Source organism: Octodon degus, unplaced genomic scaffold (assembly GCF_000260255.1).
Source record: "Octodon degus isolate 3935 unplaced genomic scaffold, OctDeg1.0 scaffold00029, whole genome shotgun sequence".
Classification (NCBI taxonomy): domain Eukaryota; kingdom Metazoa; phylum Chordata; class Mammalia; order Rodentia; family Octodontidae; genus Octodon; species Octodon degus.
Genome location: NW_004524605.1, coordinates 7056892 through 7077017, shown reverse-complemented (window position 1 = coordinate 7077017; position 20126 = coordinate 7056892). Strand labels below are relative to the sequence as shown.

Here is a 20126-nt window from a genome sequence, read left to right as displayed (position 1 = left end):
ATAGCCAATCCCTTCAGGTGTTTCAAGAAGACAATAGAGTTGGGCCTGAGGGTCTAACCTCCATCCTTCACATAGTAGGGGAATCATTCACTATTTTCTAGCCTTATCAGAAACAAATGTGTAGCTGCCCCTCTGAGGGTAAAGATAGTTTACATTGTAACATCTTTTATTCCTTGTCCTCCTGCCTTGTAGCCAAGACTATTCAACTGAAAGGGATTTCTAGGACAATGGGAGGGAATTTCTGACTCAGTAGAGAGGTTAGGAAGAAGGGAAACACAATCTATGGCCTAGGAACAGAATTTTAAAAACTCTTGGATCTCTTGGGCTCAGACCAAGGACCTCCTCATCCTCACAACCTAATTTGGTCCACAGCATGTGGGACCGGGTCTCCCCAGTGACCTCTTACCTTCACTATGGGAGGCTGTAGAGACCCTGTGACCTCGAGTACCATATGCCCGAGATTTCCTGGGTTCCTCAGAATATCTCCAGCCCAGGAAGCCTGGAGGTGATAGGGGAGGACAGGGGCATGGGAGCAGGCCAGCTGTCCTTATAAACAAGTGCCGCTGCAGACATGGCCCACAGGGAGCCGAGACAGTCCTGTCTCCAGTGCTATTTCTGTCTGAGTGACACCAGACACATCTCCCAGCATGTCCCCAGCAGGCGTGTTGCTAGTAGAAGAAATATACTCTCCTAAGATCAACTTCTGAAACAGACGTAATGGTTTGCCATATGTTTCTCTTTCTTTTGCTTTTTGTTTATACATGGAAATATTCCATTTTTGTAGGGAAATATTCCATTTCTTTGCAGTAAAAATATTACACAGCAAAGGGAGACATGTTTAAAATTGAAACATGAGGATGGAAATCACTTAACAGCTTGATACTCACTCTTCTCAGTGACTTCAAGAACATCACAATAGCCAAAACATGAGTGCTGCATGTCTGACACTGTGTTCATGCCGAGTGTGTGCTCACCCACGGAGTCCTGGGACGGGCCTGTGAGGCACAGACTGTTACGCATCCCAGGATACGGGGGAGGTTACAAAACGTCTCCAAGGTCACCCAAACTTAAGGCGGTGGTGCCAGACTGAAACTCAGGGACTCGACTTCAGGGAGGCTTTTACTGCTGAGCTTCTGTTGTAAGCTATCTGTGCTCTTTGCAAAAAAAAAATGGAATTATTCTAAATTCCATGTTTAACAACATCCTGTTGTCACACAGCAATATCCTATCAATGGCCACACAGATCCGTCGCTTCTCTTTCCCACTGCAACTTGCACTTCCTTGAAAAGACCTGAGGGGCCGGGGAGATGGCTCAGTAGAATAACACTTGCCTGGCAAGCGCAAGGGCCTGAGTTCAATCCCTGGTTAGAAAGAAAGAAAGAAAGAAAGAAAGAAAGAAAGAAAGAAAGAAAGAAAGAAAGAAAGAAAGAAGAAAGAAAGAAAGAAAGAAAGAAAGAAAGAAAGAAAGAAAGAACGAACGAACCCGGGTTTTGCATAACAAAGCTCTCAGCTTACTACACCACCCTCGCCCCCATCCCCTCTTCACACAACCCAAGCCCCAAGTGGATTCCCATTGTCCCTAAGTCCAATGTCTACGCTCACAGTGTTCACTGCAAGCATCTGGAAAACTACTCCCTTCATTTCTGCCAAGAAAACGTACATGAACCATCTCTGGGCTCAAACTAATCTGATTCTTCAGCCAGGCTTTGTCATGTCCTTGCTTAGAACCATGACAGTCTGCTCACCCTTTTTAAACCTCAGGTCCCTTCATGGATTGATACCAAAGTCCAAGTCCAGCTGTTTCATCCTCACAGAAGGAATGGCAACTCCTTTTCCACATCTCCAGGATGCTACCCAGCCCTCAAGACCCATGTCTAGCATCTCTTCCTCCCTAAAGCATCCCCTGACATCACCATCCCTGCCTGTGCCTGGGCATGGACTCATCTTGGAGTCTCCTTAGAAATGGAGGGCATTATGCTTGGCACTCCATGCTCAGCATGTCTAGACGCACCGTGTAGCCCGCCTGACTTCCTGCGGAACTATAAGCCCCTCAAAGACTAAAAATTTAACAAATTTCTCAGTTCATGTGAAATGCAAATGAGATGGCAAGGGACACATGCTCTGCTGTTTCCCAGCCTCAACTTGCCCTACTTCCCTCACAGTGTCACCCCAGTAGTCCTGCACACTGGACACAGTGCTTGGTAGACCATGTTGCTTTGTCCCCATAGGACGGTCCCCATCCTCCCCTTGCTGGCTCTCCAAAAGCACAGGCCTGAAGAACTGCAACCAACCAACCCCAAAGCACTGCTGTGTCTCTCCCTGACCCCATTTAGCTCCAAGAAGGGAGTCACAGTGAGTGAGCACCACACGGCAGCTCAGCTCTGTCTCCGTAACTGGCACAGTGAACAGTTCAGCCTTATCCTGGCTGACTGGCAACTCTGGCCCCGCAGAATACCCGAGCCACTGCACATGAGGGTCCTTCCCACCATGACCAGGCCTGCAGAAATGCCCTTCCATAAGACAGGCCAACTTTCTAAAAATGCTTTTACTTGTGCAGAAGGCATGAAAGTCATTGGAGATAGTTTTCTCACTGTGACATAAAACATCTAGAAGAAAAGAAAATTTCTTCAAAGGAGCCAAGTAAAAAGATTTCATCACATTCAGCCAGGCATAATGATGCACACCTGTAATCCCAGCACATGGGAGGCTGAGGCAGGAGAATCACTGTGAATTCAAAGCCAACCTGAGCTATAAATGGAGTTCAAGGCCAGCCTGACCTCCACAGCAAGACTCTGTCTCAAAAAGATAAAAGCATTGCATCACAAAGAAAGAAGGTCGAAAAAATTCACTAAAGAGCCCTTAGAATGTAAAAGGCTACACACCCTGAAAATCAGGATAGGATTAGTAAACTATATAATGCTCCATGCTGCCTCAAAAGTAAGGAGGGGAAGAGGGGCTGAAAGAAAGGAGTGGATTGGAAAAGAAAAGGAATTGGGGTATATTACATACAGGTGCAAATTTCCTATGATGAATGTGATCAATGTGTCTACCTAAAATGTACCAATAAGCTTAATTGCTTAAAAAAAAAAAAAAAAAGCAACAGCCTGAAGTCAGAGTGCCACTCTCCTCCCCCTGATGTTCCACCCCGACTTTGTAACCGAGTCTCACTGTTTCCATGACTAGAGACAGGTCAGACTGCGTAAGAACTGTGGATCCTTCCAGTCATGGTTGCAGAACACTCAAACTGAGCTGGCGCCTAGAAGACTGAGGTGCTGAAAGCTCTATCTTGGGGACCAGATATAATCTGGAATCCTGGTCATGCCCCTTGCTAGGCGTCTGCCTTGGATCAAGGCTGTTCTTAAGATGAAGCCCATTTCCCTCATCTAAATGGGAATGGCAATTGTCCCTTCCTGCCAGGTTGCCACCAACATGCCCTGAAAGAAAGCAGGTCAACATGTTAGCATTGTACATGGCGCAGCAACAATTGTACCAAGTAGGAAAACTGTTGTTACTGTAAAGTAGCCTAGTGCAAACAAAGGCCGGGCATGAGGAGCACCTGACTAACTCTATATGGAGGTAGGGAGGTGCTACAGAGTGCAAGATAATTCTTTAAGGGCTCAAAAGTTTTAAGCCTAGCCAGAGAGAATGGCTAATTCGCCAAGAAGCAGGGTGCCAAGAGGGTGGCGCAGGCAAAGGAGAAAGGCTTTCTGGCTTGCAGGATGGGCCAGCTGGATGGCTCTGAGCTCAAGGACACCAGACAGGCACATCTCCACCCGGACAGCCAGGCTCCGCCCAGTCCTGTTCTGCCCTTCCTTCTCGCAATAGGCCTTCTCCACTGGAAGCCCAACCAAGAGTGGACAACTGATGGTCACTCAAAAGCTACTGAACCCTGCCTATAAGCCACCACTGAGCTGAGTTCTGACTGAGGACCATGGAAGACCGTGCCAGGAGACCTCACTCCGTGCAGGAAAACCCAGGCTAAATGATGAAACCAGGGCAGAGTAGGATAGCAAAATAGTACGTGTGGTTTGGCTCCATCCTTACTTCCTTATATGGATTAGTATTCTCATGTGGGGGAAAAAAATCTAGAGAAATGATTCCAAAACTGCATATAGTGGTTATTATTTCTTGAGAATGAGACAATGAGGGGCTTTTATTTCAAACATTAAATATTTCTGTAATGCTTAAGTGTTTTACAAATATATGTGAGATATTTATGTGTATATATACATTATATATATGTGTATATATATATATAATATCTTCTTAAAAAGAGAATGTCAGAAGGGACAGATTTAGAGGCATGCAATGACACTGGCAGCCTTCGTCAGGTAGGGAAAGACAAATCCAAAAAGACAACGTACTGAATTGACTGCAGTTTCCCCCAGCACAAGTGAGCCTAGAGGTTGGGGCCATCTGGTGTGCTTGTTGAAATTTTCTGAGCAACTGGAAGCTGCTTTACCCACTGAAGTCATTGCGCCTGAAGTGAAATGTCACTGGAAAATCGAGGGCCAGAATTGCACTACAGATCTGGGTTTTGAGAACACAGTGATGGATGGGACACATTCTCATCAGGTTGACTGGAGCCGCCCAATGCAGGGTGCAATTTCAGGAAATCTGATCTGGCCTAATTCCTTCCACTTCCTGTGAGAACCAAGACCAGGAGGACAGGTACTTGTCCACAGTCACCATGGCTCAATACCCAGCCCAGAAAAGCACTGAGGACCCTGAGTCTCCCATCCTTATGACAGCTTTCAGAAAAAACTACCAGAGATTTCCCTGGTAGTGAGCAAAATAAATAACAATGGTGCAGGATAATTTCCCTTTATTTTCATCAGCGTGGATGTTATCCCATGAGATACCAGGCTAACCAATTACTTTATAATATTGATATTATTTTTAATTTTCTAATTGAGTTAAAAACAAATAACAGAATATGATTTAGGCATGATAGCCAAGTGGCTTGGGCTTAGGGAGGATTGCTCTCTACTCTCCTGACTCGCAAAGCAGCTCAGGACTGAGGAATGCCTAGCTTCACCTTTGCTTGAAATTCTTTGCAAGTATCTTCATTGAAGTATAGCAAATATGAAGGCAGATTTTTTATTTTAATAATTATTGATATATACATATGCATATTGTATGAGGATCCATATTTAATTAGATTTCAGGTTGCTTCCAAGCATTTGACTTTTTCATGTACTTGCGTGGTATTTTGTTTTGAGGACTCAGCCCGTGTATAGCTCATATCTCGACAGCTTCAGTCCACACCCGCCCCCTTCCACCCTCCCCGATCCCCTGCTCCATCATCCCCTCCCAACCCACCACCTACACCACCCTGACTCCACCCCCCCACTCCATCTTCTTGTTTCCTAACGTCTCTCCTTTATATGTGCATCTGGGCTTTCTCACACAAGAGAACCCATGCAATATTTAACCTTCTGGGCCTGACTTATTCACTTAACATTTTGGTCTCAAGTTCCATCCTAACTTGAATCCCAAATAGCTTCTAGGGTGGGCCGTGGACATGGACTGAGATTTGAATTCAAACTGTGGAAGAAAAGATGGCACGTGTTGGTTAAAAGTGGGCACACTCATCAGGCAGGGCCTGGCTGCAACCGGGGCATTCCTTGTCTAACTTATCAACAAATGCCTATTTGAGCCATATTCATAGACTTCGATTCCTTCTTTATAGTATAGTGACTGCCCCCACCCTTGCCTTGTGGACACAAAATCCTCCACAGCAGTAATGTGCATAATTAGTAACGCTAGTAAGGAATGTGTGTTTGAGAGCCTGCCATATGCCTAGAACTTTTCAAAAAACTGTATATGCATAAACTACTGACTCTGTGTAGCAACCTTGTCAGGTAAGTGCTGTCAGCCTCACTTTTGGCTGAAGACAAAGGCAGAGAGCTTACAGAGCTGGGAGCCCTCGACCATCTCTGCCAATCCAAGTTCAGTCTCTGCATGGAGAAAGGAATTCTCATCTGAAACAGGATATTTCATAAGTAAAGACACACAAGCTCCTCCAGGCATGTGGTTGGGTGAGAGAAGGGGCACATAGTCTCTGAGGAAGAATATGACAGACTCGCCCTAAATCAGAGCCTTTCTTAATGGGGAAAGGGAGGCAGGGAAAACATACCTCCCTCTCGGTGCTGCTACCCAAACTCCCACTTTCTTTTCTGTCTATCACTGTGAGATGTCTGAAGAGGTAAAAAAGATAGTGGCAGAGGTGAAAAAGAGTGTGCAGGCATGCATGTGTACATCTAGCTATCGAAGAGGCTGAGGCAGAAAAGTCACAAGCTAGAGGGCATAGACAGCATAGGTGACCAGGTGAGACTTGTTCACAAGAGAAACAAAGGATGGAGGGAGGGAGGGAGGGAGGGAGGGAAGCAGGAAAAAAGGATGGAGGAACGATAAAGAAAGAGAAAAGGTAATATTGGATAGAAAAATTAAATTAAAAAATTAGAAACACTAATAAAGATAAGAGGATAGAAACAGAGAGATAGAGAGAGCGACAGAGAGGGAGAGGAGACAGAGAGACAGAGACAGACAGAGAGACAGAGATAGACAGAGAAAGACAGACAGACAGACAGACAGACAGACAGACAGAGAGCAGTACAGAGGAGAGAGCAGTTGAGGTCAGCAGGAGCTCATGGTGCGTCTCCTTGCCTTCCACACCTTGCTCTTCTCAAATGCAAGCAATGAGTAGCCTGCACAGGAGCCCTCTGGCCTCCCTGGTGCCCTCATTCTAGTTTTCAGACAGTCATGAAAGCTGGGACCGAGAAAGGAAGAAGCTAATGCTAAACAGAAGCAATGGAGGGAAGAAGAGATGAGCAGAAAAAATGACACTTTCCAAAGCAACCGAAATCTGTTGGTCTTGTTGAAAAGGAGCAGGAGGGATCTCAGCTGCCAAAAAGTCCCCAAAATTAAAGCTTTCCCACTGAGGTCACCAACTCAGTGTCCACTCCCCTGGGACTGTGGCAGGATCCTGGGCTGACACTTGCAGATGTGAGTGTCAGGAGGATGCTGTTCTCTTTCTGAAAAAGGGGGTCACCAGGAGGGCTGGCTCCTCTACCCTGGTGTCAGGCAAGATTCTCAGCTCCTTCCAAGGTTCTGGGGCTGTCCTGGGGCAAAAGGAAGAGACTAGGAAGAAGGCCATGGGAGCTACGGAGCAACAGTGCCACATGAGCTTGCGAGTTCAAATCCTAACAACCAGCAGAAGGAGAAAGTCTCAGACCAGAAATTTCCTAAGGGGCTTCACCAACCCCTTGCCTCTTGACATCCCTTCCACAATCACCCAGGAGCTGTAATCCCAACCAAAAGATTCAGCCCAGACTGGCACTCAGCCCTGTTACCTAACCTTTCTGCAGTTTGAGTCATTCCAGGCATTAAGACCCTAAAAGACAAAGGTGCCTCGAATGGATTGAACATCACATCCAAATGGTGAGGCACACAAAGCCCATATGCTATTTGATCAATAGAGTCAAGTGGCTCTAATCTCTCTTCCAATAATATTTCTTCAGTTGCTTAGCATTTCAGTCCAGCGCCCTTTTTATTAATTCCACTGCCTTGTTTTAAAGCCCCATCTGTCACTACCTTTGGGAACAGAAACTAGCAGGTCCCTGCCTCTGCACAATGAGTAAGACACTCGCTGCAGAGGCAGCCTGTCCTGGTCTGGGATGGGCCCCATGAAGAGGCGCATAGGTCACCATATAACTATCAGGTACTGCTGCAAATGGACCTAGAGCCGTTGGTCTAATACGCAAGGAGCAGCTCCTGTACACCAGGTTCTTGACTAAATCCTTTATACAGATATTTTTTTTAACTCTTTGCAACAATTCTGAAATTCTACAGGGACTCCAATAGACAGTATTCCCAGTTTGCAGAGGAAGAAGCTGAGGCTTAGTGGGGTTAAGCAACTTTCAAGAACACACAAGTACTTAGCCCAGTCCGAGCGAGCACAGCCCTCAGCTGGCCTTTCAAGCTACACAGCTGTGTGATATCCAGGCTCTATCAGACACTTCAGTGACCAGGAACTGACACCCAGTACTGGGCTGTCTTTTCCACCCTCGAGGCATCCTAAAGGCCACCTTCTCCTCCCCTGTCTGCCTCTGGCAGCCACACTCTTCAAGCCCCATTCGATCTCCTCGGTCCCTCGGAACAAGTTGATGAGCTCTAGAAGGTGCACAAACTAAGCAGTCAGAAAGGTCTGTTCCGCCCCTGCCTGGCCGCCTTTCAGCAGTGGGGTTTAGCCAGTCACCTCTCCCTCTGCGCCTCGGCAGGTTCCTCTACACATGAGGAGCACACACACCTCATACAGAGAAACGGAGAAGGAGAGAGACCACTTGAAAAGAGCTTAGCTCAGTGCCTGGAAGATAGGAAGGAACTCAAGACCATTATTTGGTTAACTTGGATCCCTTTCGCCTGTCTATGACAACAGCCCAGCAGGCCGATCCCTCCTACCTCAGTCTTCTCTGAGCCAAACTCCCACGGAGTCCTTAATTATTCCTTATAGGTCAATTTCAAGTTTGTTTACCAGCCCAGTTGTTCCTTCCTGGACCTGTTCCAGCTGTTAATGTCCCTCTTAAAGTGCAGAACCTACAACTGAATACAAAAAAATTAGCCAGGATTTGAAGTAGAGCCACATCTGCTCTTTCCAGCCATCCTAAGGATTTCATCAGCCTTTAGAATGTTCTGAAGTCTTTCAAATTACAGTATTAGGTTTAACTTAGACTGAAATAAAATGTTACCAAAAAAATGTATACCTTAGGGATAGTCAACATTGTTTGCTTGCTTGCTTGCTTTGGGTTTTTGAGGCAGAGTCTCACTTTATAGCCCAGGCTGACCTTGAACTCGTGGCAATCCTCCTGCCTCAGCCTCCCAAAAGCTGAGACACGCATGTGCCACCACGCCCAGCTTACATCTTATGAATAGAAACTTACTTTTACTTTTGTACTAAGTTGTCTCTCCGTGCCTGGCACTGTAGTCAGTGCTTGAAATATCTTTTTTCATTTAATTCCAACAATCTTAGCAAGTAGCTCTACCCTTATTTCCTTTTAAGGAAATAGACTTAAAGGAGTTGAGGGACTTATCCAAGATCTCACAGCTAGCAAATGGCAGAATCCATGTTGAGTCCACATACTGTCCTGCCTCCCCCTTTAAGCATTTGGGGGATACAAGTGCTTTGGAGGAAGAAAAATTGCATGGCACAGTACAAGGCATAGGCAGGGCAGTTTAACACCAAGAGAAAATGTGGAGTGCCAAAGTGTGGGGCTTCTGCACAACTGTCACAAAGAGTCCCTCTCTCCTCTCCAGTTGCTCCAATGCCTATGGCTCCGTGGACAGCAGGAGGCCAAGGAGGAAAGGGGGAAGGCAGAAGATCACCTCCCTTCTTTTTAATTTTTATTTGCCACTGTCTCCTGCGCTGGTCCCTAATAGATTCCGCATTATGAAGAATTAATTTTCAATTTTAAGCCATTCTGCTGGTCCTGAGGGGTAGAAAGTGGCTCGTTTGCAACGTTATAGCCCTTCCGGCTCAGAAATCATCCTGTCCTTTGACTCGGCAATTTTGCATCTAAGACATGAATAGAACTTTGTCACCAAGGGGGATTGTCACAGCATAATTTATAATAGCTAAAAATTGAAAATAATGTAAATGGCCAGCAATGGGGGGGGATAACTAAATGAACACCAGTACAGACACACACTGGCACATGGAGTCATTTGAAACTGTGTTTCTAAAGGTCTAACAATGGGAGAAAATGTGCATTTTGATCTTCAGTTAGAAAAAAAATAGAAAAACAATACTGATGAAAATCTGTAGAGAATGGGAAGACAGAAAGAAACCAGTGTTTTAACAGTTGGTATCTAGATGCTAGAGCTTTCCGATGGTTCTTTTTCATTTGAACCACACTGTATTTTTCCAATGCATTGGAAAGCATGATTGCTTTAATTATCAGAGGCAAAAGTTATTTTTTAAAGGGTTGAAAGATTCCGGTGCGAGGGCAAGGAGCCAGCTCGTGAAGAACAGTTTTTGCCACTGGACAGCATCCATCTGTGCAGCAGCAATTACTACTCTGTTACCATCAGATCATCTTAATCCTATTGATTGAAATGCCAGAGTGATGCTATTAATTTACTATTTCACAGATAAATTAGTAAGAGCGCAGCAGAAGAATTACCTGAGAGTGTCGTGGTGCTCCTCCAGGTGTGAGAGTGTGTGCCCCTGTAGACCCCAGTGAAGGGTACAAAGAAAATTATAGAAGTTCATGCAGCCACCTCCCACTGGTAACTTATAAGTTAGGAGCAGCAGTGGCTGCACGGCATGGATGAGAATGCTGATGTTCTTATATTACAAAGGGTGTGCCCAAGATCACACAATAAAGAATCACAAAAGGTAGAGGTCAAAAGCAGGATTTCTGACTCCACACAGCTACTCTCCTATGCTAGGCTGCTTCTCTTTGCTACCAGAAACAGGAAGGAGTGGAACCCGGACTCTGACATGGTTCCACTGTGAGCTAGAAAGGTGACCTTGCTGGAGGAGCCTGAAGACGGGACATAAACAGAAAGGAAAAGCCCAGAGGCACAGAGAGACTTGAGGTCCTTCATTCTGGCTGTAGCACCTGTCCTTCCTACATCGCCCATCCATCTTCTTCCCAACTCATTAAGTCCCACAAGCTCTCCCTGACACTTCTCTTGAATTCTAACTAAGTATTGTTTATAGATGCTTATACTGAACCACAGAGGAGAGGAAACTTCATGTTAACAGAATGCATATTTGAGTTGAGTTCGCTGTTTTAGCAGATTTGAACCGCTGCTCCAAAGCCTATGCCAAAATTTCATTTCCATTATATTCATGGGTCAACTCTGTCACCATGCTGTCCTGATTAATTCACTCTCCCTCTTGGAGTTTGGGTTTTCTCACCTGAAACATAAAGAAGAAAAAACGGCGATGCTCCATAGAGTTGCTGGGAGCGGCGGGAAGCTTGTACGGACAAGTTCTTGGGTCTGTGTGCCTGGTACTTAGAGAGATTTGCTCCTGGGAAGCTATGGCTAGCTTTGATTCATCTGTGAGTCAGAACTCACTTTTGTAGAATAGAAATATTAATCCCCACCAAACTTGCAAAGTTGTATACAGTCATTAGTTTATAGTAGGTGGTCAACAAACGTCTTTTTTAATGCAGGTAGAGACCACATTCCTAATCCCCTGCACAACATCTTGGGACCTTCTCAAGAAACAAAGAAATTCCACCTCCCTGTGTGGACTTGCACCTTTGAATGTGTCTTAGGGACTCAGGGAAACTGACAGCAGCTGCGTGGAGAACGTTAAAGCCCCAGGGCTTCCCCTTGCCTCTGTGGTGCACACAAACACCCACTTCTATCAAACCTCTGAGCGTTCCCTTCTGAACCCACTTCCTGAAGATCAACCCTTCCACTTTTGTTAAAGGCAACTTCAGGTTTTAATTCAAACTGCCCGTTATACCATTTAAGACCCTTTTGTACTCTGTGAGATCTCCGAGGAGACTTATTTTCCTAGCATCAGCCTGGAAAGCGTTCTGAATGCTTGACAGTCACACACACACCACGCTCCACTCCATTTAAAACCTGCGTTCCTGGGGTACACAGCGCTGCTCTTGCTCCTGCAATCCCTACAGCTTTGCTACAACTTGACTTTTTTCCACTCTAGGTTTGAAACAGTATAAAGAGGGAGAGAAAGACACGTGCTCTTAAAAAAAATAGGCCCCAATACTCAATCACATATTTGCTTTCAAATAGATGTATCTCTGAGTTTGAGAGCTTTAGAAAGCTAAGGCTATGGCAAGCTCTTTGTTGACATAAGTAAAAGAAAATTCTGTGTGGTCAGGTGTACCTCAGTAAGACATTTCATCTTATGAACTTGTTATCAAGGTGTTAAAATGACAACATTGATACCCAACTCACAAGGATGTTCAGATTAAATATTATTAATAAAGCTTTTAACATAATGCCTCATGCATTACAACCATTCAGTAAGAACTATTGGTTATTATTTTTATTTACTCCTGCTAACACTGAAGACCCAGACCCACAATAGGCATTTCTATACTTATTCTAAATAAATAAGCAAATAAATGAGGTAATAACCTAAGGCTATCTCAGATGAGATGACCATTACCACAAAGCGCCTAGTAAATGAAAACCAAAAATTTATTTCCACCCCATTTGTAAAACCACTGTGACCTTTTGCCATTCAAACAATATTCACAGTTGGCAAAGGTAGATAGTGTTTTAAAAATGAATAAGCTGAGACACAAATGGGGAAGTGGAAGGCAAACTGACTTCAGAGAGACTGGCAGAGGTGACCTAATAAGCAGTCCAGAAGGTGTCATCTGTCCCCGTGCTGTCTTTTGAGAATGCCATGCAGACCAGCAGAGGTCCCAGGTCGCATCTGGAGACCCCAGTTTCCTTGTGTCTCCACCATCTGAGACCCTGAGCAGCCCTCTCAGCCTCTCATGGTCCTCCTGACAATCTGCAGGGGAGGGATTGTCACAGGGATGGTGCGGGCCAATTGGGAGAGCCACGGGCGCTGAACTGCCGGGCAGGGCAACCCGCAATCACACTCTTCTCAGCCTGCACTTTTCAGCTCCTAATTCTCAGTCATCATTCCAACCTTGGAAATGTTTAAATCGTGAGCCAGAGCTGCTCCTCACAGGGACTTCACAAGTCACTATCACTTGAAAGAAAGAGTTTTTCTTATTCAGAAAAAAAGAGGAGCAGAGCCAGGGAGATAGCTCAGTGGTCTATGCGCCTGCCTGGCAAGTGCGAGGACCTGGGTTAGATCCCCGGTACCACATGATGTGCGGGTCCCAGAAACCCAGCCACGCCTGGCATCCCAGAGGATTTGGAAAGTAGTTGACTCATGGCCTTGAGGCTCACCAACTCCGAGAACTTGGCTAAATTTCTGGGAATGAATGAGTCAGCTTCTTCATCTGTAAAATGGGGTACTGATGTCATCTTCATGAGATTGTTCAAAAGATTAAATATGGTACATATGTAAATTAACTAAGCTATAACAAATAGTGAGTGCTAGCTATTACTACCGTTAGCTGATATCATGTCGCTTTTGATCCTGTTACCATTTCTCCTTAATATTTACACCTCCTCCTCCCAACCTCTGCAACCTTAAATGACCGGTCTCTGCTAATCAATGCAATTTTTTTCACAAAAATTTTTGGTCCAGAAGGCCTGAGCTCCACTACTCTACAAAGACACATTTCTCCAGTGAAATTTATCTGATTAAAAAGAAAGCTGCATTGAAGGTAATGAGGGCCATTTGCTCTCCCGTCCAGCTTGTGGGCTGCATGCTGATGATGCAGAGCATGCTAAGGGCTTTTACTCAAGCAAAGCAAGCTCCGCAGCCCGTCCCCCAGCAGGCAAGCCTCCGCAGGCATCTCCAGGCTCCTCACATTGAAATGCGGCCAAGGGCTACCTGATGCCCAAGGTGTAGGCCAAGAGGCCTTCCACCTTAGGACCAGACTGCAGAGTAACACTGAAGGGCACAAAATTTCCCCAAATGCAACATATAATGGCCATCAGAACCAAGTGAGATGGTTGTTGTGTAATTATAATTAGTACCATAAAGGGGGCAAGAAAGTGGAGTTTGTGTGCGAGTTTCAACTAGCCTATTGGGCATGGGAAGGGGCTCCCAGGGTGAGGGATTGGACCTTTCCCTACGTTCCTCCCCCGGACTTTTCTAGAGGACTTCAAGGATTTTCCCCAGGGGCTGACAAAGGGTCCCAGGGCCAGAGTGCAGGGTATATTGTTCTGCTTTGTACTCCAGCCAAATCATATCAGTAATGCAAAAGGGCTACACAAGCTAAATTAAGCTTCTCTGTGGTGACAAGCCTGCATCATCCAGTTAACAAATATTTATTGAGCCCTGACCCCGCGCCAGACTCTGTGCTTTGTGCAACTCTGTCTGTAAAGAGCCTGGAAGGAAGTCTGTGGAAGCCAGGTGGTCAGAGCCCTCCCTCCAGGGCTCCGGGGGTCTTGACTCCAGAGCAGTGCAGACCTGGAGAGAACCGGGCTCCGTGCGCGCCAAATGCGACATTCTGCTCCCCCAGTGCTTAGTGGATCGTGAAGCGGGAGTAATAAAACGTCAAGCTCTACCTCCCTCAGCCTAAGCCCCTTACTGCAATCAAATAAAACCAGAATTGCACAGCTGGCCAGGGAAGCCAGATGCTGTCCTGATGATGAAGCTGAGGCGACGCTGAGCGTGACCAGCAAAGCCCAGGATGTGCAGCGACCTCCAAGTCGCCAGGCATTGAAGCCAGGAACAGGAAACAGGGTCATCCACACAGCCATGGGAGCCAAACTCTGGGAGCCCTTTTCTTCCCCAGCCCTCCTCTTCTTCCCCAAAGACGGCCCACAGGCCCCAGGCCCAAAGGACATTTGCTCCTGCAAAACACAACTTGCACAATGGCAAACGTCGGGTCTATCGAAAAGTATAAAGGCTGAAATTAATAAAACTCAGAAGTTTTCCCCCATTAACCCCTTGCTTCCTCAGAAAATTCACTTTTTCCTCTAAACCATTTAGACTGGACCCTCAGCCAGGTGACAACTTCTTATAATAATTGCTAAAGTATGTCGCCTGTCCTTCCCATTGAGCAGTGCACTGCACGAATGCAAAGCTTCTCAGCAGTTGGATATGCGCTGCTGCTGCAGGCCAGACAGGCTCCTCAGCACATGGAGGGCTGCTACTTGCAGGCAGGGACGTCATGGTCAGTAGCCATGGCTATATGCCTTGTGTACACAGTGGGTGCTTAATACATTGTAAGGATCTCGGGATTCTAGAGCAAGATGCCCCATGGAAATCAGAGCAGCCGCTACTCCCCAGCACAGAACTTGAGCAGAAACTGACAATCTGTGTCCCTACTCTGTTCTGCTGGGTCATCTGGGAGCTCTAGGCAGCCAACAGTTGCCCAATGACATCAGCACTCGAGGTGAACAAGTTTCTAGGCCTGATCTAATCCAGAACCACCATTCCTTGGACGAAAGAACTGAGGACAAGCTAGGAAAAAGGATGAAAGTAAAGATCTCAGGGAAAGGGAGAGACGGCACAGGTGGCCCCAAGGTCCCCACCTACCTGACAGCACCACCCGCCCTTCCACAGGGACCTTCTGCCTGTGCACTAAGAGCCTAGAAGGAGCCCTTGACAGAAATGACCACATGGCCAGGTACCCTCTGCTCCAAACAGACACCAGCTCAGTGGGCTAGCTCTCCAACAAGACCAAGGGGATACCTTGGCCCAAGCCAGGACAAATATCTGGAAAAGAAACACACCCACCATATGAAGGTGTCTTTAGAAGTCATGTTTCCTGGGCTTGGCTTCAACAACTCAGCTGAACCAGAGAAAAGCCGAGACATCAGATTTATCACTGTTACTGTCAATGGGTTGAGAAGGTTACTTTCCCTGAATGCTTAGACCCACACCTCCACCTTGCGGCCACAGGTCTATAGGGCCCTTCTGTGGTTGTGCTCAGCTTCTTGGGCCCTCTCCTGTCACTCCTGTCCTTGCTCCCCTTCTCCTACCTTGACTTCCATGACTTCTCTGCCTACAGTGAGCTGGGAGTTGGCCTCTGTCGGGTGTTCTGGGTGTGCTGGGCCATGCAAAGTCTAATCAAAATCGTTTCTTCCGAGTCTTATTGCCATAGTTCATTTGAAATTCAGATTGACGGCTCTGTATTGATTCCTTACTTCCAATTGATGTTGGAACTGAAGAATGAGAATCTGAGCATCATTGATCTGGCCTTTCTTCCAACAGCTGCTTGAGGAACACTTGGGCTCGCTGGAGGGAACTCTTGAGGGTGGATGGGGAGGAGCCATCCAGTTCTTCTTGTCTTTGAGGAGGCAAACATAGGCATTTTCTCCCAAGGGAGTCCAGACAAATTCAGATCCCAAGATCAGGTGCATGACAAAGAGGAAGTGTTATAGGTTCATAAAAGGAGGGCCAAGGGCTGGAGGACTGCGGAGATTCTCCTAATCTCCTCACTTTTTATCTCAGGAGATTAAAAGCCAAGAGACAAAGGCCACACCGCCCCATCTTTGTCATATCACCCTACCCCAGCCCTCTGCTGAACTTTACTTCTGGATGTTTTCATCATCTGTGTTATTGGTTGTCACACATGAGGTCCTCTGAGTACCAGAGATTCTTAGTGTAACAAATCCCAAGGCAAAATTGATAGATGTCTAATATCCTGTCACTGAAGACACCAGAAGACTTTGTCCCCAAAGACCTCACTGACCTTCTGAAAATTACGGCTCATCAAATCTGCCTCAACAAAGTCTGATCCACCAGTAACGTTCATTAATCCCTGAAACAATTTACATCATTTCTAAATACTTTTGCAAGGTCAGAAAATCCTAATGATTGAGCATTTCACCTCCCGGATTCATTCCCAGCTTCTCTGTCCAGTACCTCACGGTCCACACACAAATCCTTAAGTCCCTCAAGGTGACGGCTCCGAATATGCATCAGGAGCTCCCTGAGGCATATTTACTCTACCCAGATGCACGCAGCTCAGATCCACTGGGGGTGAGGGGCTTAAAATAATCCTGTGCAAATTGTACTGTCTAAATATAGGCAGAAATGTACAAGGATTATCAAGTGGAGGGAAAAGGCTATTTTGGCATAAAAATGAATGGAGCTTTTGTATCAGGGAAAAATAAAGGAACCTTTGGACTAGGGCTGTGAGGAAGGGCAGCGTGATTTATAGTTGCTGAATACAAGAGTAACACTGACTTAATACTGAGCCAATTGTCTTTCAATCCCGAGAGTCTGGCTTTGTCTCCAGCACCTTCTGAGGCTGCTGATCCTCCTCCATGACCAGGGGAAGGCCTCAGGCTCGGGAGTCACTGTAGATGTAGAACACACACAGGGCAAAAATTATGCAGGTGAAAAACTACAGCTAAACAATACCGAGGAGAGACTGGAGACCCGACTTTCAAAAGAATTTCAGTATGAGCCTTTGACACAACAGAGGGTTGTCTGATAATCCATGATTATATCTTCTCGGTTTTTAAGTGTGGTAAATTCGACACAGTGCATGGCAGGGTCGCTAGGAGTCAGATGCAGGTTTTGATTTTCTTGGCACACCAGGACATATAACAAGCTGCAGAAGCAAACAGTAATCGAAGCTGTGCTGATTTATCCTCTTGACCGTTCACCAAAGGCTGTTTCAAATGTTGTGGCATTTGCATGAGTCCACTCTTGAAGTCAGACTTCTAGCAATTTCCTTCATCCATTAAACTGCTGTGTGACCTGAAGCCAGATACTTAACCTTTTAGGGTCTTGGTCACCTCCAGGTCGGCTCAGCACCTGGCAATGTCAGATGACCAAATGGAGAGTTCTTGCTGCAGACCTGAGAACTAGCCTGAGCCAGGACTCAGCAGCTTTGGGGAGGGTCCCACTACTAAACAGCACTTCATGCCCATGGCCAGTGGTGCGGGACAAGTTGGGGCGAGTTCACTCTCCCACTGTGCTGCATGATAGGATTCAGGCTTATGAAAGAGGCCTGAGGGCCAGCAGCGGTGTGTGCGCACCAGTGGCTGGGGACGGAGGATGATGACCCCAAACCCTATCAGGGAAAGGAGGCCCTGAGCGAGGACAGAGCATGGGAAACTTCGCCTCTGCCATGCTAGACAGTCTGAAAGGGACGGCCTCTTACCACAAAGCTGCACGTCACCTGCTTCTGCTCACAGCAGAGCAGCCACGAGTTGGCGCCAACAGGGCCAAGGTCTTGATGGTGGCTGGGGATGGTACCTGGAAGGTCACACACACACACACACACACACACACACACACACACAGCGCAGGGAAAGGCGCAGATAGACCGAGTGCCTCCTGTGTGCCAAAACCTGACCCAGTTCCCTTCCCCTGTGCTAGCAGAGCTGCTCCTTGTGCAAAACTCATCTGATAGTCAAGCAAATTAACTTCAGAAAGGTTGAAGTAGCCTTCCCGGGGTGGCACAGCTGGTAAGTAACTGATGCAGGATGGATCCCAATCTTCTGTTCTTTTGCTCTTTTGCACTCTTCTATCTGTCTTGCTATACAGATCAAAAACAAATGTATGTAAGGAGCTGGGGAGATAACTCAGCAGCATAAGCTCCTGCCTGCCAAACACAAGGTCCTGAGTTCAATTCCCCTGTACCACAATAAATAAATAAATAAATAAATACAAATATATGTGAATATACACCACAAACATTCTTCTCCAAAGCATTTCATACACTTACACCTTCTACCCCAACCATATATACAGCCACATACACAGTAAGATCTCATACCAAATGCCACACTTGTCACAAACACAGGTATTAATATTTTTGCATATGCTAATCTAAGAAGCTAATTTTTCTTTTTGGTACTAATTTTTCTTTTCGGGGACTTGAACTCAGAGCCTCGTGTCAGGCAGGTGCTGGGCCACTGAGCTCATCCCTAGCTACATACACTAATCTACATGACAGAATCCACTCCACATCCACAAACATCTCGGTGCACACTCTAATCCCAGCACACATCTGTTACACACCCATCCATTTGCACTCATAACACATATGCATGTCACACCTAGAAGTCCACCCATGTCACAGAAACTCTCCTGCATCCACAGCCGCACACATCCAAACCAGCAAGTGTTCTCACCCCCTCGCAACTAGCTGCTTAAGACATGAGTGAAGTGTCTTCAGATTCCCAACCAAGAGTGTCTGAAGAATCTTGGAATACCTTCCAAATCCTCAAAGAAATATTAGATTCTGTCTTTGGCTTTATTATATATATCTAATTATTTTTAAATTGTTAATCTATACATATTTATAATCACTTCCTACTAGCCAGGATCATTGATTATATTAAGCAGCATATTATTTATTCATTGACTCACTTTCTAATCACTGAGCACCAATCAAGTCTGGGAAACCATGGTTCACACAGTAGAGGACTGACAGAACAAATAAACAATAAATAAGTAAATAAACAAGAAACAACAGGATCCCTGCTTGAAAAGCACAAATGGCTGCATCACATGATGGCCTGGCTCATGGGTTGATGGGACCAGGTGAGAGAGGAGAGCAGGACAAGGCCAGGCGATGGCCTGAGGCTTCTGGGTGCCCAGAGACTCACAGGTGTCGCCTGGCGTTGCTATGGTCTGGAGGGGTGGCGTGGGAAAGAAAGCGTGGCATGCACTCTGGAAGGTAAATATGCAGCACAGACAGGACACCAAAGGTGACACACTCCGCAAGCTTTCAAAGGAGTTGAAAACTCCACTCCGGGGATGGAACTGGAGATTTGGAGTCCCCCAGGAGAGCAGGTCACTTGAACGTTTACAGTGGGCGTGGTCAGGGCAGGTGCAGAGGTGCGGACGGGAAGTGGAGCCCACAGCCGGGGAGCACCGTGCCCTGCCTGACGTAGTGGCAGAAGCTTCCTTCTGACAAACAGAGCCACACGGCTCTCCTTCCGCACGTCAGGCCCAAGCACACACAGCAGGGTGGCTCAGCGTTCCAGCCGCCTCTCGAGCGTCACTGCAGGGTTAGGAAACCTCAGGGGCCCGTGAAACCCAGTGGAGGTTCTTCAACCTCCCGTCAGGACACACAGTGAAATCCGGGTGCCTCTGAGTGTGTGGCGGGGAAGGGCATTGTCCTTAGACATTCATGACTCGGACTGGTAGAAAGCAGGAACTGGACTGCTGCGTTGGCAAGGACAGTGACAGAAAACACATGGAGCGTTCGCGGCGATTGGATTTCAAATCCCTGATTCTTGGCACGAAGAGGCAGAGAGCACTGCTCACAACCCCAGGGTCTATGTTGTCCCCTCGCCCCGCTGGGTGTCCACAGTCCCCACTGAACATTTTCTGAAGTGGATGTTTAATGAGATAGTTGCCCCCAAACTGAGAGAGTATAACCTTGTTAAGGATTCCATAAGGACCCAAGGTAAGCATGACTAGTTAAATTTGTATTCCCAAATACATTTGGCTCTGGAAACCTTTTATTGCGTTTTGTTTTGTTTTAATCTGTGGCTGATTTGGAAGAGAGCCTTGAAAAAAGGCTGGGCTGTTTCTACCATACAGTCCCTTCTGGGTGTATCATTCCCTG

At 46.5% G+C, this 20126-nt stretch overlaps 1 protein-coding gene across 3 annotated transcripts in view; it reads left to right on the top strand.

The window, feature by feature from the left end:
* Glra1 (glycine receptor alpha 1) overlaps window positions 1-20126 on the top strand; it is a 100915-nt gene that overhangs the window by 9999 nt on the left and 70790 nt on the right. The gene's annotated exons all lie outside the window — the stretch shown is intronic.